General features: G+C 46.7%; 1 long non-coding RNA gene across 1 annotated transcript in view; it reads left to right on the top strand.

Annotated features, from left to right (window-relative positions):
• Positions 1-17,138, top strand: part of LOC144336237 (uncharacterized) — a 69,101-nt gene that overhangs the window by 10,028 nt on the left and 41,935 nt on the right. The window contains exon 3 of the long non-coding RNA XR_013407855.1: positions 3,695-3,800. This is a non-coding gene — a long non-coding RNA (uncharacterized LOC144336237). The remainder of the gene's footprint in view (positions 1-3,694; positions 3,801-17,138) is intronic.

Below are 17,138 nucleotides of genomic sequence, written 5' to 3' on the forward strand. Positions count from 1 at the left end.
ATTTCCCGTTTATTTTTCTGAATTTTTCAATTTAGAACAGGGCCCAAAGAGAACGGGATAACTCCACCCTGTGAAAAATTAAAATAAAGGTCTTTTTCTTGTTGGTTTGCCTAAGAAATACAACTTTAAGGCATTTTCCTGATAACTCTCTTATAAGCCTTCAAGATTTGCAGGTAGTTTCTAACTCTGGGGTCCTTTGCTACTTGAAAAAATAACCTACCCCCATATGGTCAGCACCAAAGGAAAAACGATCATGTTTCTTTTGCCTCTGGCATGGTTTCAACAGAAAGATAATTGAATTATCTTACTGGAACCAAAGCAACCTGAGTTAAAAACAAAGGTAAGGTGAGTACAGAAAGCAGACATTTTTTTTGAAATACTTTGCCCTTCTATCTTCCTTCTGAGGTATCTTGAGTGTTAATGGAATAGTTTTCTTTTTGTACCAATTCTTGATGCAAAGAGAGAGTAGTTATTCTTGCGTATGACTACAAAATACATAGTTCCTCTTATCCCTTCTCTACTCAAGTGATACACATTTATCTTAAAAATTGCCTGGAATTTCTATAGGAAAGGGTATCTAAATTTTGCAATATGTTGAAACATATTTCACCTACCCATGCCCAGAAATCCAGCCCTTTGGTGTCTGGGCCATACTTTAACCATTAGGCTAAAACAAACAAATGCCTGTGTGCCCTTTGAGACCCATCTGCCCCTTACATAAAGAGTTCCTGTGAGTACTGAGGCTTTGCTCAATATAGTGTGAAGATGTGGTTATATCATGCAGAAAGTCATGACATTCCCACTATAATGCTTGGGTATGGAGAGTTGAGAAGTTTTTTTGGGTAACTATATCAGAACCGAGGGAGAAATTGGTGTGGAAATTGATTTTTCCAAAGCCTCAACATTTCAAATGCAAAACCTCTTTCATCTGGTTACTTCTGGGGAAATAACAGTTGGGAGCTAATGAACAGGAAGAGATATCAAGAAACACAAGCTCCACGTTGGCCCTCATTCCACTTCCAGCACCAGTCCTGGTGAATGCTTAATGACAAAGCGGAGCGTCTCGGAAAAGCCTCCTCTTAGGGTCACGGGTTGCCAGTGTGCTATGGGGTCCCTTCCTGGAGGTTGCCATGGTCATATACTAATTTATTCCCATCTTCTTGCCTGATCCCCGAATCCTTAGAACCCATGTGTGAACTGCAGCAAAGGGAGGTAATTCAGGCCAGAGATCAGTTAACAGGCACTGTGATATGAATGGCCCTCTCTTCAAACACCTAGAGCATTTACACTCCGTACTATGACTGCTTGCTTTTATTTCTCCACTAGTCCCCCCAACAAAATTGCAAATTCCATGAGAGGACAGAGTTTGCCTTGCATTTATCTTTTATATTTTTGGCAACAAGGAGAGTGCCGTGTATGCAGTGAACAATGAATATCAATGGATTAATACCTTCTTTTGATGTTGCAGAAGCTTTCATGGATGATGCATTTTTCCCCCCAGTAGATAGAAAGCTTTATGAAGATAGAAGCTAGGTATTAATCATTTTTCCATCTTGCATGACATTCAGTTTCATTTATTGCTCAGAGTAGATGTTTTGTAACTGTCCCTGAAGAAACTGGATTAGCCTCGGACAGACTGAATTATCCTTGGAGATAATTCAGCGGATTGTCAATGAGTGGACTGAGTTGTGTGATACCTCATTAGAACAATTTATAATATTAGAAAATGGGGATAGGGTGGTATTTAGATTTTCTTTTTGGCAGGGGAGAAGAATTTACTCGGCATGGTTTGATCACCTTCTCATCTTAGAAACACTTTCTTCACTTGGCTTCTTGCTTTCTTTCTATGCCATCCTATGGTGCTAGCTCCTTTCTGCTATGGTTTGACCCCACTAAAACTTTGTTGAAATTTGATCCCTAATGTGACAATGTTGGGAAGGGGGGCTAGTGAAAGGCATGTGGATCCCTCATAAAGATCTTGGTGCCATTCACTTGTTCACTCTAATGAGGGAGTTCTCGCTCTCAGTAGACTTCATTAGTTTTCACGAGAGTGGGGTGTTAAAAAGTGAGGACACCTTTGGGTTTTGTTCCTTCACATACATCTGCTTCTCTTTGATGCTCTGCCATGCTGTGACACAGCTTGAAAGTCCTCGCCAGAAACTGAGCCGATGCTGGCACCAAGCTTCTTGTGCTTTCCAGCCTGTAGAACTATGAGCTAAACACAGCTCTTTTCTTTAGATGTTATCCAGCCTCAGGTATTCTGTTGCGGCAACACAAAAGAGACTAAGACAGAAAATTGGTACCAAGGAGTAGGATGTCTCTATACAGATATCTGAAAATGGGAAGTGGCTTTGCAACTGGGTCATGGGCAGAGGCTGGAAGAGTTCGAAGGAGCAGCTAGAAAAAGACTATATTGCTGTGAATGAAGCATTAAGGATGATTCTGGTGAGGGCTCAGAAAAAGACAAAAAGATGACAGAAAGTTTGGAAATTCTTAGAGATTTGTTAAGAGGTGGTAGATAGAATGCTGATAGAAATATGGACAGTAAAGGTCATTCTTGCGAACTCTTAGATGGAAATGAGGAATTTATTGGGAGCTGGAGTAAAAGGGATCCTTGCTATGCCATAGCAAAAAAACTTGGCTACACTGTGTCCATGCCCTAGAGCTCTGTGGAAAGCTGAACTTAAGAGTGATGGAATAGCATATCTGGTGGAAGAAATTTCTAAGCAGCAAAGTGCATGGGCTGCTGAGTGCTCACTTCTAACTGCTTACAGTGAATTACTAGAAAAAGGCAAACAGAGCAGAAAAAATTGGAAAATTCATAGCCTGGCCATCTGGTAGAGAATGAAAGAGCCCAAGGGTGAGGTGAGGCAGAGAAACCCCTTGCTAGAGAGATTAGCATGGATAAACTGAAGCCAGGTGCTAAAAGAACAATGGGAAAAAGCAATGGGAAAAATGTCCCCAAGGTATTTAAAAGATCTTTAAGGTCACCTCTTCCATCATAGACCCAGAGGTCTAAGTCTAGGACAGGTTGGTTTAAGGGAACAAGAGCGGGATGCCATGTCTCTGTGCTGCCTGGGGACACTGCTCCCCACATCCTGGATGCTCCAGTCTTGGCTCATGTGGCCCCAGGTTTGATTCATGCCACTGCCCTGTAGAGAGCAAGCCCTGAGCCTTAGCAGTTTCCATGTGGTACTAATTCTACAAACATACAGAATGCAAGAGCAGTGGAGACGTGGCAGCTTCTGCCTAGATTTCAGATGATGTATCAGAAAGCCTGGGAGCCCAGACAGAAAATTGACACAGGGGCGGAGCCAACACAGGGAGTGCCTACCAAGGCTGGTGGAGCCATAGAGGCAGGGATGCCCTCAAGACCCCAGAATTGTAACGCTTCTAGCAGTATGTAGTGCCTGGCTGGGAAAGCTACAGGTGCCTGATTTCAACCTCTGGGACAGCAATATGGGCTCTGCCCAGCAAAACAATGGGGATGGGGCTGTTTAAGGTCTTGGGGGCCTACCCCTTGCACCAGTGTGCCTAGGAGGCAGCACCTGGAGCTTTAAGATTTAATGTTCAGTCTACTGGGCTTTGAACTTGTGTGGGACTTGTCATTCTTTTACTTTGGCTGATTGTTTTTTCCCCTTTTGGAATGGAAATGTTTATCTTGGCAGTAAAAATCTTGTTTTTGATTTTATAGGCTCACAGTTGGAAGGAGCTTACGCTGAGTCTCAAGTGAGACTTTGGACTTTGGACATTTGAGTTGATGCTGGAACAAGTTAAGACTTTTGGAGACTATTGGGAAGGTATGATTGTATTTTACAATGTGAGGAGGGCATGAGTTTTGTGGGGCCAGAGGTGGAATAATATGGTTTGGATATGGTTTGTTTATCCCCACCAAATCTCATGTTGAAATTTGGTCTCCACTGTGGCTGTGTTGGGAGTTGGGGTCTGGTGGGAGGTGTTTGGGTCATGGCGGGCGGATCCCTCATGAATGGCTTAGTACTGTTCTCAAGGTAGTGATTGAATTCCCACTTTTGGGAATAGATTGTTTCCCTTGAGGGTGGGTTGTTACAAAATGAGGACACCTCTAAGTTTTGCCCCTTTCCTTTAACCTTCCACTGTTTTATGAGGAGCAGATGTTAGCACCATGCTTCTTGAACTTCCCAGCCTGTAGAACCATGAGCTAAATAAACCTTTTTTTAAGAAATAAATTTATAAACAGAATACCCAGCTTCCGGGATTCTGTTATAGCAACACAGAACAGACTAAGACACTCTCCAACCTCCTAATTATGGAGAGCTCAGGCTTGCTGCACAAGTCTCTTGCACATCTCCAGATACCTGAGTGATCTTCCTCACATTTGATAATTTCTAAAATTTGTGTCCTCCAAAGGAGATCCCTTTCTTAACCTCCAGACTAAAATATCGCGTTGCCCTCATCCCTACTTAATGTGTCCCAATCAAAACCTCTGATTCTCCATCCACACAATCACTTTCTCCCTTAGTGGGCCCATCTCAGTAAGTGGTAACTCTGTTCTAATTGCTCAGGATGAAACCCTGGCATCGACCTCTTCTCTCATACTGCACATTCCATTCTTAGCAAATCCTGTCAGTTTACCTTCAAAAAATATTTTTAAGATCTGACCATTCTCAGGAACCCCGCTGCACCAACGCCATTCTAAGCTTCCACCATCACTGCAGCATAAAGCTCCATGAGGGCAGAGGGCTTTGTCTGTTTTGCTCATTGCTATGTCAATAGTACTGAAACTGAGCACATAGTAGGTGCTCAGTTGTTATTTAATAAGTAACCTCTCACCTAGATTATTGCAGTAATCCCCTAGCTCGGGGTTTCTGGGCCTCAGCACATTTGACATTTGGGGCCAGATAATTATTCACTGTGGTGGGCTGTCCTGTGCATTCTAAGATGTTCAGGAGCATCCCTGGGCTCTACTCACTTCATGCCAATAGCATCCTCCACTCCTGAGCTGCAACAACCAAAATGTCCCCGGACGTTGACAAAATGTCCACGAAGGGGCAGAACCACCACCATGGCTGATCTTCTACTTTCCATGCTTGTGCTCACACTGTCTCCGTGCTGGTGTAGTACACATGTAAGTCAACCTGTGACTTGCCATTGACTCAGAGTAAAATCCTTACAGTGCCTACAAGACTCACCTCATCCCTCCCCACTGCTCCTCTGTCTCAGGCCCACTCCCTGCTCATCGTCTGCACACACCAGGAAGCCCCAGTGCTTCCACACTTGCTATCCCTTCTGCCAGAAATACCTTACTTCTGGACACCCACATGGAACTTCTCAGGCCAGCTCTCCTTGTCACCCTCCTCCTGTAATGCTTCCTCCTCCTCCTCCCCTCTGCACTCCACAATCCCCTACCTTGCTTCTGTTTCTCCATAGCACTGACCACCTCTTAACAGACACATGAGCCTAGGATGGTGCCTTGCAGGGCACAGACTCACAAAATGTCTGTCAAGTGAGTGACAAATAGTATAGAGAAGGCTTCACTGGCCTCCATCCTCTGTCTTTGGCTATCTCTGAATTCTTACCAAGTCACAGTTGGGCCTATTTCCTCCTGACACTGAATGTATGAACAGAACTCAACAAATGGTATAAAACAAACCAACATAAACAACCAAAAGCCTCACAGGGACCTCCCAGAAACCAGCTCGGATGCAGTCCCCTTTGTGTGTCAGGCTTTGGGCTCTGTTTGGGGTTTGCAGCAGATCCTAGTGATCAGGGCTTAGAGTTTGAAGTTAAATTGCCTGGGTGCAAACTCTGACTTCCTCACTTATCCCCATGTGCCCATGGGAAGTTACGTTTCCCATTTGGGCTTCATGTTCTTATCTGTAAAATGGGATAATACTATGGCAGAATTCTCGGGGCTGCTGTGAGGATTGACAGAATTAAACTGGAAAAGTGCTTAGGCCTGCAGTAAGGCCTGGGTCTGCCTGTTATTAGCAGTAAGACCTGGGTCTGCCTGTTATCAGTATTATTACTAGTCATGTATATATGCGGTCTTCATGAGGATTTGGTGCCTGGTGATATGATGAAGCTTGGAAAGTTTCTGCAACACATTCATTCCTCATTTATTGAAAGTATACTATGTGCCACACTCTGTTCAAGGGACTGGGAATATGGGTCAAGAAGGACAAATAGGAGCTTACATTCTTTTTTGAGGATACAGACAATATATAAATAAGGAAAAAATTATCAGGTCGTGGTAAGTGCTGTGATAAAAATGAGTGATGAGATGGAGCGGAAAAGGGAAGGGGGTTGTTTTAGGTTTCGTGGTCAGTAAAAGCTGTTCTGAAAGGCCACTTCTCAGCCGTGACCTGAGTGACAAGAGGGCAGCAGCCAGGTAAACACCTGCAGCAAGAATTTTCCAGGTCTGGTACTCAGTGAATGTGGAACCCTACTTGGGGATGGAGCTCAGCATGTTTGAGAAGCAGAAAGGGGGCCGTGCCTGTGGGGTGGGATGACAGTGGTGGGAGAACATGGTCAGAGGGCTTGAATCCTGTGCGTCGTGGACCGAGGGAAGGAGTTGGGACATTTTTGAACAGGCAGGGAAATCACTGGAAGGTTGATAGCTGGAGAATGGCATTTCACAATGATGTCTCTAGCTTCTGGGTGGGACAAAGACTACAGAGAGGCAAGCATAAAAATAGGGCTGCCTGGCTGGGCACAGTGGCTCACACCTGTAATCCCAGCACTTTGGGAGGCTGAGGCAGGCGGATCACCTGAGGTCAGGAGTTCAACACCAGCCTAGCCAACATGGTGAAACCCCGTCTCTACTAAAAATACAAAAATTATCTGGGTGTGCTGGTGGGTGCCTGTAATCCTAGCTACTAGGGAGGCTGAGGCAGGAGAATCGCTTGAACCCAGGAGGTGGAGGTTGCAGTGAGTCGAAATTGCACCACTGCACTCCAGCCTGGGTGACAAGAGTGAATCTCCATCTAAAAAAAAAAAAAAAAAATAGGGCCGCCAGTGGGAGACAATGACAAGCAACCCCGTGAGAATGGGGGTGATTGTGGCAGAGGTTCTGCCACGATGTGCGAACGGGGTACAACTCTCAGTCCCATTATTAACGTGGGCATCACAGCACCAGCCAGGGTGAAGGGCCAAGTGACCAGCCAGTCCTCCCGACCCAGGAAGGGGATGGCTAATCCCTTTAGCATCCTTGCCTTTTTTTCTCACTATGGAGGTTTTCATGTAGACTTGTGATGTGATTAGTGCAGGAGGAAAGGGTGAAGTGAGATCCCCTTAACTTCTAGAATTTCCTCCCACGATTCCTAGAACTATCAAGAAAATAAGCAAAAATCATGTTGAATCTAAAGAGAAAAGAGCAGTGTCTGTACAAAGCCTGACCGCGCATCCATGCTGACCACAACTGTGTTTATGCCAGCTTTATGACAGTGATAGGAACTGTATGCGAATGATGTTTAAGACTGGAACAAAAGCATGTAGAGACTTTTTCCTAGGGTGAAAAACAGAAAGGTCCCCTGTGCTCCCATTCTGTAACTCCTGTTAGGAATAACATGGTGTGTTTCACATTTAATAAACAGTTGCTGAGTTGGATGGATTTCCTTTTTGTATCCAGTGGACTGAAGGTCAAAAGGTATATTTTTGTGGTTTTTTTCTTCTGCTCTGATTTACACCGCTATTTACAGACCTGCCATTTCCAAGCTTAGAATACTTCCCATAATGCAGGAAAGAGGCCAGATGGAGTGGCTAGAGGTCTCCTGCCTCCTGGACATTCAGAAGAGGCAAACTGCCCCTAACAGAAGGACTTGAGTCCCTGAAACAGCGGCCTTTAACCAGCCCATGCCACTGTTTCCTCCTTTTGTCCACACAAGATCGCTTGCTGGGCAGCCTGGCTTAGGGTTGTCAGATCAGATATGGGACACCCAGTTAATCTGAATTTCAGGTACAAGATAATATTTTTAGTATAAAAATGTCCCCGATATTGCACGGGCAGATGTTCGTGCTTATCTGAAATTGGAGTTGAACTGGGCACCCTGTATTTTTATTTGCTAAGATGACAACCCCTACCCTGGTTGGGGGCGGGGGAGGCATTCCCAGCAGCAGGGGTCACTTACACCACACATTTGCGGTCTCCCAGGCTTACCCGTGTCTAGTCTCCTGCTCTTCTCTAGCAAGTGGGACTTACTAACACATAGCCAGAGGGAGTTGTCACTGGTGTGAGCAGCCCTCTCTCCTTGCCTACTCTTTTAGTGTCTCAGTGAGACTCCCATGTCCATGTTAGGACATTCTCTCCTTCCCCTGCCTTATAGTAGAAACCATCATCACCTATCCACTCATCCACTCACCTATCTACCCATCTACCCACCCACCCATCCATTCACTCACCCATCCATCCATCCACTCACCCATCCATCCACCCACCCATCCATCCACCCACCCATTCATCCACTCATCCATCCACCCACCCATTCATCCACTCATTCATCCATCCACTCATCCATCCATCTATCCATAAGCATTCACAGAACACCTTTTATGTATCAGACACCATGCAGCAAATCCATAATCTCCCTGAGAACATGTCATATGAAAGATTCATGTTCTGTCTTGGAGCCAATTTGTTGGGAGCCCTCCAGACCACAGGAAGCAACTATCATGATGCACAGAGTAGCTCTGACCCAGTGTCTCTGGACCATCCCAACATTAGCCAAGATACCTCAGATGCCACCAGTTGCCCTGCAACTGAGCTGACCCTTGATGGCACAGAGATGTACAGGATGGTACAGATGTGGTACAGGGAAGCTGAAGCTAGACAGGGCTGTCCTCATGTATCAGTTACGGAAGGCTAATTGTGGGAGCAAATAAGCCTCAACAACATGTATAATCATAGTGGATGTTTTTTTCTTGTTCGGATCACAATCTTGGCATTGGAAGAGGTTGGCTGGGCAGTTCTCCTCCGTACAGTTACCCAAGGACTTAGACTGTGGAGGTTCTGTTGTCTTCATCAGGTCACTTCCAAGGTCACCCCAGGGTCATCACCAGAAGAGGATGAGAGCTTGGTGGCATGCATGGCAGACTTTGAATGGCGGGCCTGGATGTGGCGCACATCCCTTCATCACTGGTTGTGCTACATTGGCTGGCCATGTGGTCACTACTAGTTGCAAGGAAGATCAGACAATGCAGGCCCAGGAAGAAGGTAGAGATGTGGATTTGTTTAACTTCTGTGAGCTTCAGTTTCCTCATTTGTGAAATACTCCATTGATTGCCTCTCAAAGCCAATTGGTAAAATCTCTGCCTGAACCCACTCCTGGCAAGTCTGACAAAGTCCCCACGTGTCCTTTTCCTAAGATCAGCTCTTCCCTCCAATCCAGAAGACACTCTGAGGATAAAGGAAAACGAATTCCTCTTCCATTTTTCCATCTGGCCTGCTTCTTGATTCTTGCCCTTCTCACACTGGCTGTTGAAAACGAAGCCATTTCATTTCATGGATGTAATTCATTTATTGGCTGGTTGCTTTGGATCTTGGATGCCTTTCTCCATGAAAGCAACTCTAAGCAGGGTGGCTCCATCCCCCGGAAGTCCAGCCCCCATCTTGTGGCCCCAGGTGACTTCAAGGGTGGTCTGGAGGGAGGTGCTGGCCCCTGTGCAGTTCCCGTGGCAGCCTGTGAGCAGACTCCAGCAGCAGGGAGTAAGGGCGGAGCTCAGGGGCCCCAGCAAAGGGCGTTCTGTGAGTGGCTGGTTCCCATGGCAACTGAGGAGCAGCCTCCACAACAGCTAGGAACCCAGTCACCCCAGCTAGAAGCTGTTGGGAAGCTCAGCGTCTGGAAGCCTGGAGTCACCTGTGGCTGCAGCCTGGAGCTGAACATCTTTCAAGCTGGGATATTTCCATTACTAGCATGCCCTAAAGAGCCCATTTCCGTTTCCTCAAAACAAACATTTCTTGAGCATCTGCATGCCAAACTCTGTCGTGGCTACTGGGACCTCAGCAGTAAGAAGTCACTGGCCCTCTCCTGGCAGGGCTCCCAGCCTAGAGGGTGAGCTAAGCACGCATATATGACACTGAGAGATAAAGCCCATCTCACCCCGACAGGGAAGCGGTGGGCAGGAAGGCCTTGAATGACGGTGAGCAGGAAGGCCTTGAGTGAGAGGCCCAGCAGCCACGGCGAAGACGAGGACGATGAGTAGGGAGTGGGCGGAAGGGGGAGGTTTGGGCCAAGCAGTGGCCACAGCACATGCAGAGGCATAGAGAGAAACTGCAAAGCACTTCTGTGGTGGGCCGCTCACCCTACGGACCTTGGGTTATGTCCTGGGGGAGGTGGGTCCTGAAGCCTTCTCAAGAGAGGAGCATTGGAGGAAGATGAGTCCAATGGACCTATGAGTATTTTTAAAAAGTTTAACTGGCTTTGTATTTCTTGGATTCATAAAAATGGAAGAAAACTCAGGAATATTTCTCTAATACTCAACAAATCCAGCCCACTAGCAAGTCCTGTCTATACCCTCCAAATGGTCAGGGCTGTGCTCTGGCCTGGAGGCTAAAGCTGGGATCCTCTGGAAAGTGGGGATCTTTACATTTATTCTCAAAGTGTACGACAAAGGACATTCCCTTCTTCATCTCCTTGTACCGTGCATCCTTCCCTGAGACAGGAATCCCCATCCTACAGCTGTCCTGGTCTACAAGGCCTGTTCTTCCCCCTTCCTCCACGCAGCCTGGCACCCACATTTTAAGCCTCAGGCCTGCCTTAACATCCAGGTGTCCATGTTCCTGTGGGAGGTAACACACTGTTCTTGTTTTAGCACTGAGAGTCTCATGTGCTGGGGTAAAATCTCAGGACGGAGAGGAAAGACTCAGCCGGGACCTATAGGCCCCAGGACGCTGAGGGGCAGTGGGGATGAGGGAGGCAAGCCTGGCTTTGGAGCCAGGCCTGCCCAGCCAAAGCTTGATTTCTCTACTAAGCTGTGGCATCTTGATGTTTACTTAAATTTTTTGAGCCTCAGTCTCTTCTTTACCTGTTGCAAGGGACAAGGAACACCTGTCTCACAGGATTATAAATAACGCATGTTGTCCACTTTCACATAGGAAGTGCTCAATAAATGATAGTACTTTCTAGAGAAGGGGCTTCCAACAGTTGCAATGTCATGTAGTAAAAGCTGTATCAAGCTTTTACATTGAATGCCAAGGGCCCAGAGGAGGAGCATATATCTGCCGTGGGTGGCCAGGGAAGCCTGACTTTGTCACCAGTTGCTTACAAGTTTCCCCGGTGTGCCTCTTACACATCCACTGTGGACTGTGATTGAAAATTGGAGGAAAAGGAGGCACAGGAGAGAAAATTCTGAGCAGCAGGAGAATTTGGGCGGTGAGGTAACAGAGACACCTGGTCTGGGGAAAGTACACCCCATCTGTGAACTCCAGTGCAGTTCATGTGGGGGAAGAATCTGTAAGTGGGGGATTCTGAAATCTGCAAGAGTCCTGCAGCAGAAAACTGGGTTTCCCAGTAGGAACGTACAGGCATTCTAGAATTCTCAGAAAGTTCTGGAACATTCTAGTCTATTCTGGAATGCACTCCCTGTGGGTGAAGCCAGAAGGTAGAGAGAAGTACATAGGAATTCTGTTTGTGAGGACAGGATTGGGGCTGCTGACCTGTTTGTGAGGTGCCCTTCTGAGGAGGACCACAACAGCTTTGGAATTAAGTCTGGAGAGATCTGTGCCTCTAAGGAGGCCAGGACTGCAGACAGTGGAGCAAACTTCTCCTAAGAGAGCAGCCAGGCCTCATCTCTACTGTGATTCTTTGCTGGAAAGTCTGAAGAATATTAAATGTGAAAAATCTGTACCTTCTTGTTCCCCTCTGTAGCTGACGTCTCCCTTGGTTGCGCTGAAGTTGTGGGAAGGCGCATTTCTTTCTTGTTTAGGAATTGCAGCTCCTTGATGCCCTAGTTGTGTCAGGGCCTCTATGAAGCAAGCCCTGTGCTGAGAGTGTTCCCATTTGACAGGGACACCAAAGCAAGGATGTCATGAGCAGGTCCCCTCCGCTCAAGAATGCTCCGTCCCTGGGACCAATGGCTGTGATAATGGTGCTGGGGGACGCAGGCCTGGAAAATACAGTTGTGCATTCAGGGAGCAGCTGGGTCTGGTGCCATTGTCACATCTACCAAGACAAAATGGTGAAGAATTAAATACCATCCACATTTCCCTTCCCAGAGGCATGTGAGGAGGCAGCTCGTCAACAAGGGTAGGTCTGACTCTGCTGTCCTCTGGAGACTAGAACAAATGTTCTGTCTTCATTTCTCAATTGCAGACAAAAATATGCTTTTCTTGTCAACCAAGAACCTGGAATGTGCCCTGTGATGATTACAGGCAGAATCCACACTCCAGAGTATGGGAACCAGGCCCATGCTCTGAATATGGTGTCCAGGCTGGCCATTGAGCCATTTTCTAGGTGTCACCTCCACAAGGGGCTAATATCATCACCTGGGCCACATGTACCCTCTTTACTGCTGCTCTACGCTTCGGGGACTGCCGGTTAGTGACAACGACCTGCTGGCATTTAAAATCTGAGCTCCTTAATGCTGAAATCTCCTTAGCAGCGGCATCTCATGAGAGCTTCATCTCACCAACACGGCCCTGGCAGCAGGTAGAGAGTGGCTGTGCATGCTTTGCACATTTCTGTGCACACTTCAGGGTCTTAGCAAATGCAATAACTTCCTAAGTAGGACCCCAAAAATTCAGGTTAAAAAAGATGTGGGCTTGTGTTACAATGGGTGGATGGAATGACTAGGTAAATCTGCTGCAGATAGCAGGAATCAACCTCCCTTATTTATACCCATCTGATCTTATGGATTTTTTTTTTTTTTTTTGAGACAGATTCTCCCTCTGTCGCCCAGGCTGGAGTGCAGTGGCACCATCTTGGCTCACTGCAAGCACAGCCTACTGAGTTCACACCATTCTCCTGCCTCAGCCTCTGGAGTAGCTGGGACTACAGGCACCCACCACCACGCCTGGCTAATTTTTTTTTTTTTTTCTTTTTTCAGTAGAGACGGGGTTTCATCATGTTAGCCAGGATGGTCTCGATCTCCTGACCCCGTGATCCGCCCACCTCGGCCTCCCAAAATGCTGGGATTATAGGAGTGAGCCACCGCGCCTGGCCTGATCTTACGTTACTGTAGTTGTGTTATCACTGGACTTTATTACATTTCAAAAAAAAGATGTCGTTTCCACCAAGTGCAAAAACAGCAAGTGTATCTGCATTTTGCAGATGCAGTTAGTGTGGTAATGAGAGAGACAGATTTGAATGCAGGCAGGTCATGGTTTGAGCCAAGGAGGAGGCCCTGGGTAAAACTCAGTCTGTTCAGATGCTCTCACCCCCATACCACACCCCTTTCTGGTCATCCAACCAAAGCATCCATGTATGGGGGACCAGGCTGCCTCCGGTGCATATGTGCAGAACCCTGGGCTCAGATGGGCGAGGTGCCAAGCCTCCAAGAAGGGTGGAGAGCCTTTGGGAACCGTGCTGATGCCCTTGCTCCCAACAGCCTGCTGGGGAGCGGGCAGGCTTCTGGATCTCATTAAGGCACAGCTGCCCCACAGCCTGGACACCATATGCAGAGCATGGGCCTGGTTCCCATCACTTGAGTGTGGATTTTGCCTGTAATCATCAGAGGGCACATTCCAGGTTTGCAGTTTAAGAGAAAAGCGTACTTTTGTCCTCCATTGAGGAGCCATTCTGTTCAAAGTGTTTAAATGGTTTCCGAGGCTTAGCAACGTTCCTCCCGTCTGCATCTGACCATGCAGCTTTGGTTTTCAAGGTAGGCCAGCAGGATTCTTGGAGGGAACACAGCCCCCAGCCCCCATCTGAATCTGCTTGAGAGCTAACAAGTGCCAGTGTGGCCAGATGAACGTGTGCTGCGCTATTTGTGATGGAGGTCCCCAGAGAGCCTTTGTGCTCTAGATCTTTATTGGAACACCCAATAAATACTGGACTGAGGCTCCCCATTGTTTTAGTGCAGGGCTTAAATGCAGTCTCCTTCACATTGTCAAGGTACCTTTGACCAAATTGCAGCTTGCATTCCCACACCAAATGTGGCTTCCCAGAGCCCCGGCTCACTCCAACAGAACCAGCTGGGACCAGAGAGGGTCCTGGTTTGCTCTTTGTGTGCACAGCTGATTTCTCAAAGCACTAACTCACTTTTCTCTGTACATAAATATGACACTGGGGATGAGTTACAGGTGTCATCAGGGAGGGGGGCATCAGCTGCACCCAGCCAGGCACCCACTCACCCACATGAGACTTTCAAAGCCAGCTGGCTAAGGCTTGGGAGGTACCCGCAGGGCAAAAGCGCGGCTTGTCATTGAGTGAAGTGAACTGCCTTCAATGTTTTTATAGGTTATAGCCTGCCCAGGCAGTAGCAGCAAGCTATTTGATAACCAAGGGGGTGACCAGATTTCTACTGGCCAGATAACCAGAAAACCAAGGCTTCTGCATTACACCGCTGCATAAGAGAAAATAAGCATTTTAGCTACAGGGAGGCCCTGTTGTTATTGAAAACTGGAGGAGGTCCGCCTGCTGGCCATGGGCTTGGCTGGTTGTGGGCGAGGCTCACTCACAGTCAGAGAGCAGCCTTTGTGGCTGAGCTCAGCAGAACTCAGTGGACACCCGCACGGCGGCCCAGGGCCAGCGATAAACAAGTCAGGGCTGCTCCTGGCGCTCAGGAATCTGGGGTCAATTAGGGATCAATGGTGCCAGCGGATTTAAAACAATTGCAACCAGCCGGGCAGCCTCAGCCTGTATCAACAGTGAAATGCAGAATGTGCAGATACAATTGTACCATCCCTAAATTAAATCAACGTTCTACCTCTCGGCAAGGCATTTTTCTTAATAAGTGGGATTGCTCCTGGCCAAGCTTTAACCACTAGGGATGGCAATGACCGATGACCTAATTGGTCACTTACCCTTAGCTGAGGACATCAAAACCCTAGTCATTAGGGGACACATCTGTGAACTTCTGATGAACAATGAAATCAAACTTAATCTGATGTCACCCACATCTTACATTTTTAAGCTGCAGATTTCCACGGTTCTTTGACTGACAAGAATGTGAGGTCTATTTGATAACCAAGGGCAATGACAGGATTTCTATTGGCCAGACAACCAGAAAACTAAGCCTTCTGTATTACATCGCTTCATAAGAGAAAATAGGCATTTTAGTTCATCATTTCCTCTTGTCGTTTCTCATTGTTGTGCCTACTTGGCACAATGTTAACTCTATAGAAAGGTTGATTTTTAAAAATTTTTGTGAGTATACAGCAAGTGTATATATTTATGAGTTACATGAGATATTTTGATACAGGTGTGTCATACGTAACAATCACAGCAGGGCAAATAGGGTGTCCGTCACCTCAAGCTTTATCCTTTGTGTTTCAAACAATCCAATTATACTCCTTCAATTATTTTAAAATGTGCAATTAAATTATGTTTTACTATAGTCACCCTGTTGTGCTAGCAAATGCTAGGTCTTATTTATTCTTTCTTTGTATCATTGAAAGGTTGAATTTTTAACTGCAGGCATCAGTGACCACTGAGGATCCAGCAGAGAGGGCAGTTTGACTCAAAGAGGTGAAAAAAATAGGTGAGGTCTTTTGATCATCAGGAATCAGAAGCAACTGGAGGCAGGGACCCGGAAACCCAGGGAGGGCCACTCAGGAGAATGACAGAACTCTTCCAGGCCTCCATTCACGACAAGCTGGTATGCACACCATTCGGTTGGCTTCCTGGGTCAAAATGGGTCCTTTATGTCCTTCTGTCTTCTTTGACAGAACTGCCTTTGGTCCCCAGACTCCAGCAATGTGGTCCGAATGGGGGCTGTCATCCCTTTCCGTGTCTCCACCTCCATGGCCATAGTCCCCTTGAGGGAGGACACCAACCCAGTCACAGCTGATCAGGGTCTCTCCCTGAGATTTATCTGTGCTGCTGCTGGTGGGGAAGAAATGTTGCTTTTTTGGCTGGGTGTGGTGGCTCTTGCCTGTAATCCCAGCACTCTGGGAGGCCGAAGCGGGTGGATCACCTGAGGTCAGGAGTTTGAGACCAGCCTGACCAATATGGTGAAACCCCGTCTCTACTAAATACAAAAAATTAGCCAATCATGGTGGCACATGTCTGTAATCCCAGCTAGTTGGGAGGCTGAGGCAGGAGAATCGCTTGAACCCAGGAGGCGGAGGTTGCAGTGAGTCGTGATTGCACCATTGTACTCCAGCCTGGGCAACAAGAGCGAAACTGTGTCTCAAAAAAAAAAAAAAAAAAAAAAAGAAAGAAAGAAAGAAAGAAAAGAAAAGAAATATTCCTTTTCGGGGGAGGAAGAAGAATCTCGAAGCTGCTGGTGGTCAGATTGTGTACCTGCTGGGGAAAAGGGTCCACAGCCCTTTGGTGAGAATGAAGCCAAAATCCAGAGAGAAGCATATGGCAGACAAGCTGGAACGTTTGCTCCAAACAGTGGCTCCTGAGGCTAGAGTTCCCCCACCAGCATGAACCAATGAACCAATGCGCTTGCTTCTCTTCTTGTCCAAGTTCATGCAGCGTTTCTTGATATGACACTTGGTAACCATTTCTTAGCATTCTATATGTCACGTTACTATTATTTCTGCTGCAAAAGTTTGGGTACATTTTGGCAGCTAAGTACTCATTCACTTCAGCAGCTCTCCACACATGAGGCTGGCTTGGGAAGCAAGCTTGGAAGACCAGGACTAAGGGTAGGCATAGACTTTGAGGCAAGCTTCTTAGACTATCATAGGGGTTTGCTTCTTACCATCAGAATTCAGCACTGACTCATTTATAAACCAGGAACAAAAGAAGTGTTATTTTGATTTGCACTTGTTGAAACATTTATTATTTACTAGGAAAGGCTCTAGGCAGCAAAGAGGGATCAACCTGAGATGACTTCATAATCTTTGTGACTAAAGGGTTTGTTGTCTTTTGGGGGGTTGGCAACCGTTAACTTCCACTTCCAATGAAGAGTAGGATTTACACCAGATCAAAGATCCCTGTTCTTTCCTATCCATCTACAAACCTAAATTCAGTTCAACACATACATAACACCTGACCCATGTACCATGCTGGAGACCCAAAGGCAGGTCCTGGTCTTACCAACAGACCCAT

The sequence above is a fragment of the Macaca mulatta genome, chromosome 17, assembly GCF_049350105.2.
Source record: "Macaca mulatta isolate MMU2019108-1 chromosome 17, T2T-MMU8v2.0, whole genome shotgun sequence".
Lineage (NCBI taxonomy): Eukaryota > Metazoa > Chordata > Mammalia > Primates > Cercopithecidae > Macaca > Macaca mulatta.